Raw genomic sequence first — 7826 nt, forward strand, 5'->3', positions numbered from 1 at the left:
TGGCTTGAGACGCTTCGGCGCTCACCGCACGATTATGGGTACGCTGAAGTGGACACAGAACCTAATGCGGTGCCAACTACAACGGGCACGGAGAGATTGCTCAATCCATTTGGAGCGTTGGATCAAACGCATCGCTTTCCTTGACATGGCGGCATCAATCCAATGCCCATAAAACATCCCCAGAATTGCAATGTCCGCAATGTCACCTAGGCCCCTGGACACCTGGTCGATCGGTCTGCAGCTTCCACGGCTTCGGGATGAAGATGAGCTTTGTTAAGTAACCGGAAATTGGATGTGTAACAGTCGATAAAAGAGCACTCACGCATTCAACACACAATGGTCGTAATCGGATGCGATCATCACATCATGCTCTCTTCTCCTCGGGCTTCTTCTATGGCTTCTGCAAACTCTGTCGCCATTCGCGTCGTCTGGCGGGCGCCAAAAATTTCGCCCAAATTTCTTCCTTCGAAAGTTGACCCGACCAGTACAGGAGATCGGCGGGAGGAAGACACGGTCAAAGGGGGGGTGTTGCGATAATCCAAACACACACTTTGCAATCGACCGAAACTCCAGAAGAAAGCAACAAACAAAAAAAAACGTCATCGCCGTGAGAGTGATAATGAACGGGGCGACGAAGAAAACGACAACCATCGGCCCAACCATCGGTGCACCCTCCCCCCTGCTGTGTCACCTGTTACATAAATGTTGATCACTTTCATTTTGCATTTTTTTTGTCGTCACCCAGTCCCAGTCTCACCCGTCGCAGGTCGGGGCATTTTTCTCTGTGGTTTAGGTTTTCTGCTTCGCTCCGGCGATTTGCTGGTGGCAAGAAGCGAGGGTTTCCCTTCTGGTTTTGGTTATGTTACTCAGTCAGTAGGTTTGTCTGTCGATTCGTCTCCTCCTGCTCGTTCACCTTCGCCCTGCTGTTTAGAGACGCTCGAGATCGAGACACCGCTCACATGATTGAATCCGTCCGTTCATCCGGTGACAGAATCGTAGCACGTACCAGAGTATAACGCTCCAAGAGGTACGCACATGAAATATAGCATCGATAGCGCGGTTGACGCACCACACACCGCAGATCTCGCCCGGTTTGATTGATTTAGCGCATTAATTCCTTTTCAAAACAACGCTTAATCATCGCATCGGTAGAAGCATAAATTAATCAACCCTTTTTTTTTTTTTGGCAAACTTGTTTACATTTACATTCGTTACGCATCATTCAACCTTGGGAAGCTGTTACACCATTTCGTACATTAGCACCGAATACATTAAAAAGTAAACAAGTCCGCAACATTTCTGCATAAATCACTGCACGCATGCTAAAGTGTTTGAGCAAACGGAGTGCGATATTCAATTTGCCATCGAACGTGCTAAAATGTTTGACACTTTTGCCAAAACGTCTAAATTATTACAAATCGAAAGACGAAACGGGGATGCGCTCTGCGCACGGTTCCGTGTGCGCCCAGTGGCCGGGAAAGGAAGTTCGGAAGCAAAACCGCATCGTTTCTTTAAAGCAGGAGTGGGGCAAGTGTTCGAGAAAGTGCAGCCAGCCAGCCAAATGACAACAAGTTTGCACGATTATCGCAGCACGTGTTAATGGGCAAAGTAAACCCCGCTCTCTCGTGGCGTCATCGGCCATGCCAGCTGAAGATGGAACCGTGTACGCTTGGCGCTATGGCCATCATGCTGCCCTGTACTGCTTTGTGATGCCAAACAGGACATAGAGCTGCGCTTCGTTTGGACTGGATGGTTCGGTTTAGTGATTTGCTTCATGGACAAGTCGGTCGGAGTCGGCTGGAGTCGACCGGAGGCATTTCATTTTGTGGTGTGTTTTTCATCTTTTGTTCATTGCGACAGCCTTACTTAAAAAGGCCTTACTTTCTAAGAATAGCGATTTGAATGCATTTTAATCAGCAAGAGTCGGAGTCGGATATGATACGCCTGATGTTAACCATAAAAACCTGTCTCCGGTCGACTCCGAATGACTCCGGACGACTCTGTCGACTCCTGATGACTCCGGACGACTCCATCGACTCCAGACGACTTCAGGCGACTCTGCAGTCTGCTGTCGACTCCGGACGACTCCGAATGACTCCAGACGATTCGATTAGACTCCAGACGACTCCGGACGACTCCTACTCCGGAGGACTCCTGATGACTCCGGAGGACTCCTGATGACTCCGGACGACTTCGGATGACTCCTGACGATTCTGGATGACTCATGGCGATTCTGGATGACTCCTGACGATTCTGGATGACTTCAGACCTTTCCGGGCGACTAGCGACGACCCCGGACGACTACCGATGACTCCGGACGACTCATAGTAGCTCTGGACAACTCCGGATGACTCCTGACGACTCCAGAAGACTTCGGATAACTCCAGACGACTCGTAAGAACTCCGGGTGACTCTAATGACTCCGACTCCAGAATACTCCAAGCGATCCTGGATGACTCCGGACTACTCCGGACGACTCTAAATGACTCCAGACGACTCCAGATGACTCCAGTGAACTCCAAATGACTCCGGACTCCAGTGAATTCCAGATGATGACTCCGAATGACTCCGACTCTGGGCGACTCCCGCAAATACCAGACTTGACTCCAAATTTGTGCCAACTTTACCCATCACTAGTTCGGTTGCAGTGCATCTCCCGGACTCTGGGCGCATTGTTACACACCAACCTACTCGTTTACGGGTTAGTAGTGGCGGTACAACACTTAGTAACGCAGAGCCCGTCAACAGCAGCATTCCAGTCGGCCGTGCTGCGTATTTGCGGCCTTGTGGTGCACGGTGGGGAGAAAATGGACCAGACCAGCGCGATGTTAACCCGACACCCCCTTTTGAGGAAAGTGCGTTAACAGCCGCATAACACGATGCAGCATGGCGATTACGGTCGGAGTGTAAACCAAACACACACACACATACAAACACGCTCGTATCATATTATGACTGTTTTTTTTTTGCTCACAACAAAATTGTCACAAAATTATGCCAAATAAACAAACCACGAACAAAAAGTGCTCCAAAAATCTCGTCTCTCGGGCTTCTCTCGCCTTCCATCCAGACATGTTCAAATGTGTGTTCGGCTCGACAAAAGAAAGGACCTGCGGCGAAAGGTTGCCAGCCCCAGAAAGAGGCCTGCCAGCTCCAGAAAACCCAAGCGTCCGAAACAAAAACCCCATCCAGCCATCCCCGAAACGGGGCGCACGGTGTGCCCTCACGATTACGCAATGTGCGGTGCCACTCGAGCGCTGATTATGACATTTCTAAATCACATAACCTCATCACCTTCCGCTCGATTGAAGGAACGCCTCGGGAAAGAGTGGCGTCAACCGAAGGCGATAGAGAGCGAGAGAGAGCGCGTGCGCGCACCCAGCCTCCACTAACGCTCGCACTTGCTCTCTTTCTCTTGTCCCATCTATGTCGGGTGCCATCTAGCGCCGCTTAAGCGCTGATCGTTAAGCATGAAGATAAAGTTCACCACTAACAGGTAGAAGCAACCAGAAGGACGGCTAAACCATGCTGGCAACACTGCGCGGGTATGCACAGAAAAGAGAGAAGCAAAAAAAAACAATCTAAAAACAAAAAAGCTCAACTCTCCCGAACACAACAAGCAGCAACGAGGGAGCGAAGTACCTAACCATCAACAGCAATTACTTGCAGCGGTTGTTAATCTGCTTCTTCGCTGCTGCTTCCACCCTGGGCCGGTCCCGCCACGGGCTACGGATGGCCGTTTTGTTTTGCCTATGCTACACCGGCCTATGCTCTGTGACGGATCACCGCTTACCGCTTTTTGTTGTTGTTTTTACTTCAGCACGGTCTCACTAACGCTAAAACACACTAGTGACACAGAAAGGCTCTCCCTCTTCCCCATGGTACATACACACCAGTTCCACCCTACGATGGTACGATCGTGAAGAGACGATGGTTATGCGCCTGATCAAGCATACGAGTGCACTTCGGGATGCATGTGACGAAAGAGGCGGCTTGAGTGGCTAATGTTAATGCTTCCTTCACACAAGGCATCTGTTTTTTATGTTTTTTGAGGTTTCTCTCTCTCCTCTTTGAGATGTGCCCTTTTACAATTCAAGCTTACATTTCCTTTTCCTACTGCTATCCGTTTCATGTCGGAGGCTTCATTAGGTTTTAATTAGGTTGTGGTAAATCTCTCAATTTCAATGTATCCATTTCTAAAAGTATAATTGAAAATTTAGAATAAAATATTTAGATGAGCTTTAGTGAAAAAATAGGTAAAAGCTGCTGATCGATTAGATAGCTAACAACTTATAAAACAACAAAAAATCATAAATTGTGAACTCGCTTTAAAACAAGAATCTTATTTGTATAAAAAATATAGTAAACATAAAGATATAAACATAAAAGGTAAAAAGTAAAACCTTTCCCAACCTGTTAAGTTCCGTTTTAAAAATTGCACCACATTATTGGCGAAATTGATGTCTACCTTTATTCAATCGATCGTTTCCCACCAGCATCATAATGCCAAACGCACTTTTTTCACATCCGCAAAAAGGCTCTCCGGCCTCTCTCTCTCTGTTACTTCCTGGTGACTAAGGGGATACTAATTTTTGAACATTTTAGCCACTAATTGGCAAATCATTGACGGAAGGTGATGCGTACTTTCTACCGCTAATCATTGTCATGAGAAGCGGATTATCGTTTTCACGTTCGAGGTAGTACGGGGCAAACAGTTTACGCACTCTCTCGGAACTCATTGCATCATGGTTTGTTACCGCTTGCGCTAGATAGATCATTCACGACACGCATTGGGAGAAATATATCATCCCAAAACAACTCCGCTCAAATAGTGAAAAAACACAATTTATCATACAAACACAATTATGAAACGTCTATGAAAATATGCAGAGCGAACCGGGGGCTAGATTAATGATACGAAATTCATCCGCAGTCACGTGCCACTACCGCGGTGAGGGAAATTAATCGATCTAGATATGCTGTCCTGATACAAATGGCGAACTAAATCGCACGAAATGGGCAACGCTCGATCATCGACCGAAGAGGGAGCTTGTTGTGAGCAGCCTGGTGCGCATGGTTAACCATCAATGGTGTGTTAGCATAAGTGGTTTCTATTTTTTATGCCGATCATGTGACGGAACGGTCTCGCACAGCTGGAACCAGCTTTATCCAGTATCCTGCTGATAAAAAGCACTCACTTACTGGATGACACACTGGCCAGGAGGTTAGGTCAGCTGTCGCAAACAACAAATCTCCCCTCGGATCCGATCACACTTCACAAACACGCTCGTTTAGGAATCCACCCAAAGAGGACCTCCAAGGACAGGATCAACAGAGGGAGCGAGAGAGAGAAACTACTGGAAGACCTTGGCGGTCCAGTGGCAGGCCGAAAATGATGGCAGCGAGATCGAGGTCAAGTTTGACGACACTACCGGTGCGCTTCTGTCCACCGTCCCACCCCCCAAAAAACACTTTCACACACACACACCCGGCTCTGGTCCCCCAGAGTGCTGAATATTTTAAATTCAGACAACGAAAACAACGGGTCAGACAATAAAAAAAATTAACCACTACTACTGCAACACAAATCGGCACACGTCCGTTAGGAAGTCGTCACCGATTCCCAGGCGCACTTAAGACCCCCGGGCGGGGAGGGCCAAAGCTTTCAGCACGACGGTGACGACGATGACGACGGCCTTCCTCGCGGGGTTTGGTTGATGTCTCAAAAACAAAACCCCCATCATCGTCCAGCACTGTCCCTGCCGTTAATGTGGTGTTGCGCAACGCGCAACTTAATTATTAATTTTGTGCACACACCCGCACACGCACGCACGCACGCACGAATGGCAGGTGGGCCCGTCCCTGCAAAGTCTCAGGTGGAGCGCGTCTTCAAGAGGGACAGGTTTTTTTAATGTCGATTCCGGCTGGAATGTTTACCCAAAGGACCCACACTACCAGATTGATTCGTCGACTCAGATTGAGCATCGTATTAACAACGTTTTATTTTTCCTCTCCGGTCAGTGGTTTGCTCCTCCACTTTACTACCTCCCCTTCAGCGCGTGAGCGACAAGTCGAAGATGATACTACTCTTTTGTCAGAACATAATGCGCCTAAAAAGCTCGCTAATTTACCAAACGGAATTCGCTATTCAAATTGAGCGGCCGGGCACATTAAAATATGAATTTCAATCATTCTCTACCTCCCTTCATCGGTATCGGTTCGGTGCTAAATGTTTGATGTTTGATTTGCCCCCGCGTTGGGCGCACAGACTTTTGCCGTTGCTTTACAACCGTAGAGGGAATATTGCTGCTGCTGCTGTTGTTGTGGTTGCCCGCCCCGGGGTCAAACAGTGTGGCGCACGGTGCGGTACTATTGATTCACAGCAAACAACAATTTCACAACGTGAGACAACCGTGCATATGCTGGTAGAGCCAAACACAAAACCAAAGGCGCACGTTCGGGCGGATGATGCTCACCCTGTATTGTTTGCAGAACGCTGTTTGTTGTGCAGCCCAGAAATTTTGTCCTAAACAATATTTTATTGTTATTTCGCAACCTCTAGCCTAGAACAATGGGTAATAAACTGTCCGAGATGCCTAACCGATGTGGCTGCTGGGTGATGATGAACGTGCCATTTCGTTCTGGGTTTGTATTTTTCTTTTTATTTTGCTCCCGAACAAACCATGCGACCGCATAAGCGCTGGCACAAAAAGGAACGGCTTTCAATTCATAGTCACATTTTAAAACTAAAAAACTAATAATGAAATCATTTCTTATCTTGTTTTGAGTTCTGGCTGAGAATAAAACTATTCAGAAGTTTCAACTTCCTGCTTCAAGATTAGAACAGGTATGTTGTGCTAGACAATACATTATGCATGAAGAATGTTGCTGTAGGTTGTAAATTTCAACCAGGAAATGTAAGCTTTACGATTCCTCCGCAACATTGCAAATACTGTGATAATCATGGCAAATATATCCTTCGTTATTATTCTTATTCTTATTCCTGTTCAAATGTGCTTTAAAAACGAAACATCACCATAAAACCTTGCATGTAACATTGTAACACAAAAATAACACCAGAAACTCTTAAAAACGGACAGAACCAAGGTTCGTCGCTTGTTGCCAAAATGCGGAAATTCTCGCATTCTCATCGAAACGCTATCGAAAAAGAAGCTCGCAATGATTCATCGCAAGAAACGGATGCAAGAAACGCTTGAGCTCATTCTACCCACCAGCTGGAAATGCCACAGGCCTTCGAAAATTCCCTTCTTTATTTTTCAACATGACGACACACCACCGTCAAACGGATGCGAGATGCCTCCTTAGACTTGTTTTTGTCGTTTTTTTCCCCGGTGGAATTCTTACCTATGCAAATGTAACACGGCACACCAACTCAAACCAAACGGCGAGCGCGGTACACACAACCTTGGCTCACTGTTTGCTCACGATCACGAACGTCTCCGCGAACCGATGCCGCACGGACGGTTTCGCACTGCAACAGCATCGTTGCCGGCACCACCACCACCGCCACCACACATCTTCGTAACGATCGCTCGGCGCAACTTTCTCCACTCGGGTTTACCGACGTGCGCCGAGAAGCATGCCGCGCACGAGAGATCGCGGATCTCGCGGATTTCCAGCGCCAATAACGAAACATCCCAAAGGCACATCTACATACTACGTACTCACCCAAAGCTGGCTGTAACCGTCCGAAACCAGTTCGCCACCACCGCGCACGAGAGAGAGAGAGGGAGAGAAGCCTCGCATAAGGGCGCGAGAGTCCGAGACACGGGCCGTCGGGGTTCGACTTTTGATTTCATAAAAGC

At 47.7% G+C, this 7826-nt stretch overlaps 1 protein-coding gene across 2 annotated transcripts in view; it reads right to left on the reverse strand.

Annotated features, from left to right (window-relative positions):
- Positions 1-7826, reverse strand: part of LOC1277633 (metallo-beta-lactamase domain-containing protein 1) — a 98671-nt gene that overhangs the window by 71367 nt on the left and 19478 nt on the right. The window contains exon 2 of one of the 2 annotated variants that reach the window (XM_061660657.1): positions 4103-4196. The exons of the other annotated variant lie outside the window; for it this stretch is intronic. The gene's annotated coding sequence lies outside the window, so the exon portion shown is untranslated. The remainder of the gene's footprint in view (positions 1-4102; positions 4197-7826) is intronic. 2 annotated transcript variants of the gene reach the window in all.

Source organism: Anopheles gambiae, chromosome 3 (assembly GCF_943734735.2).
Source record: "Anopheles gambiae chromosome 3, idAnoGambNW_F1_1, whole genome shotgun sequence".
NCBI lineage: Eukaryota > Metazoa > Arthropoda > Insecta > Diptera > Culicidae > Anopheles > Anopheles gambiae.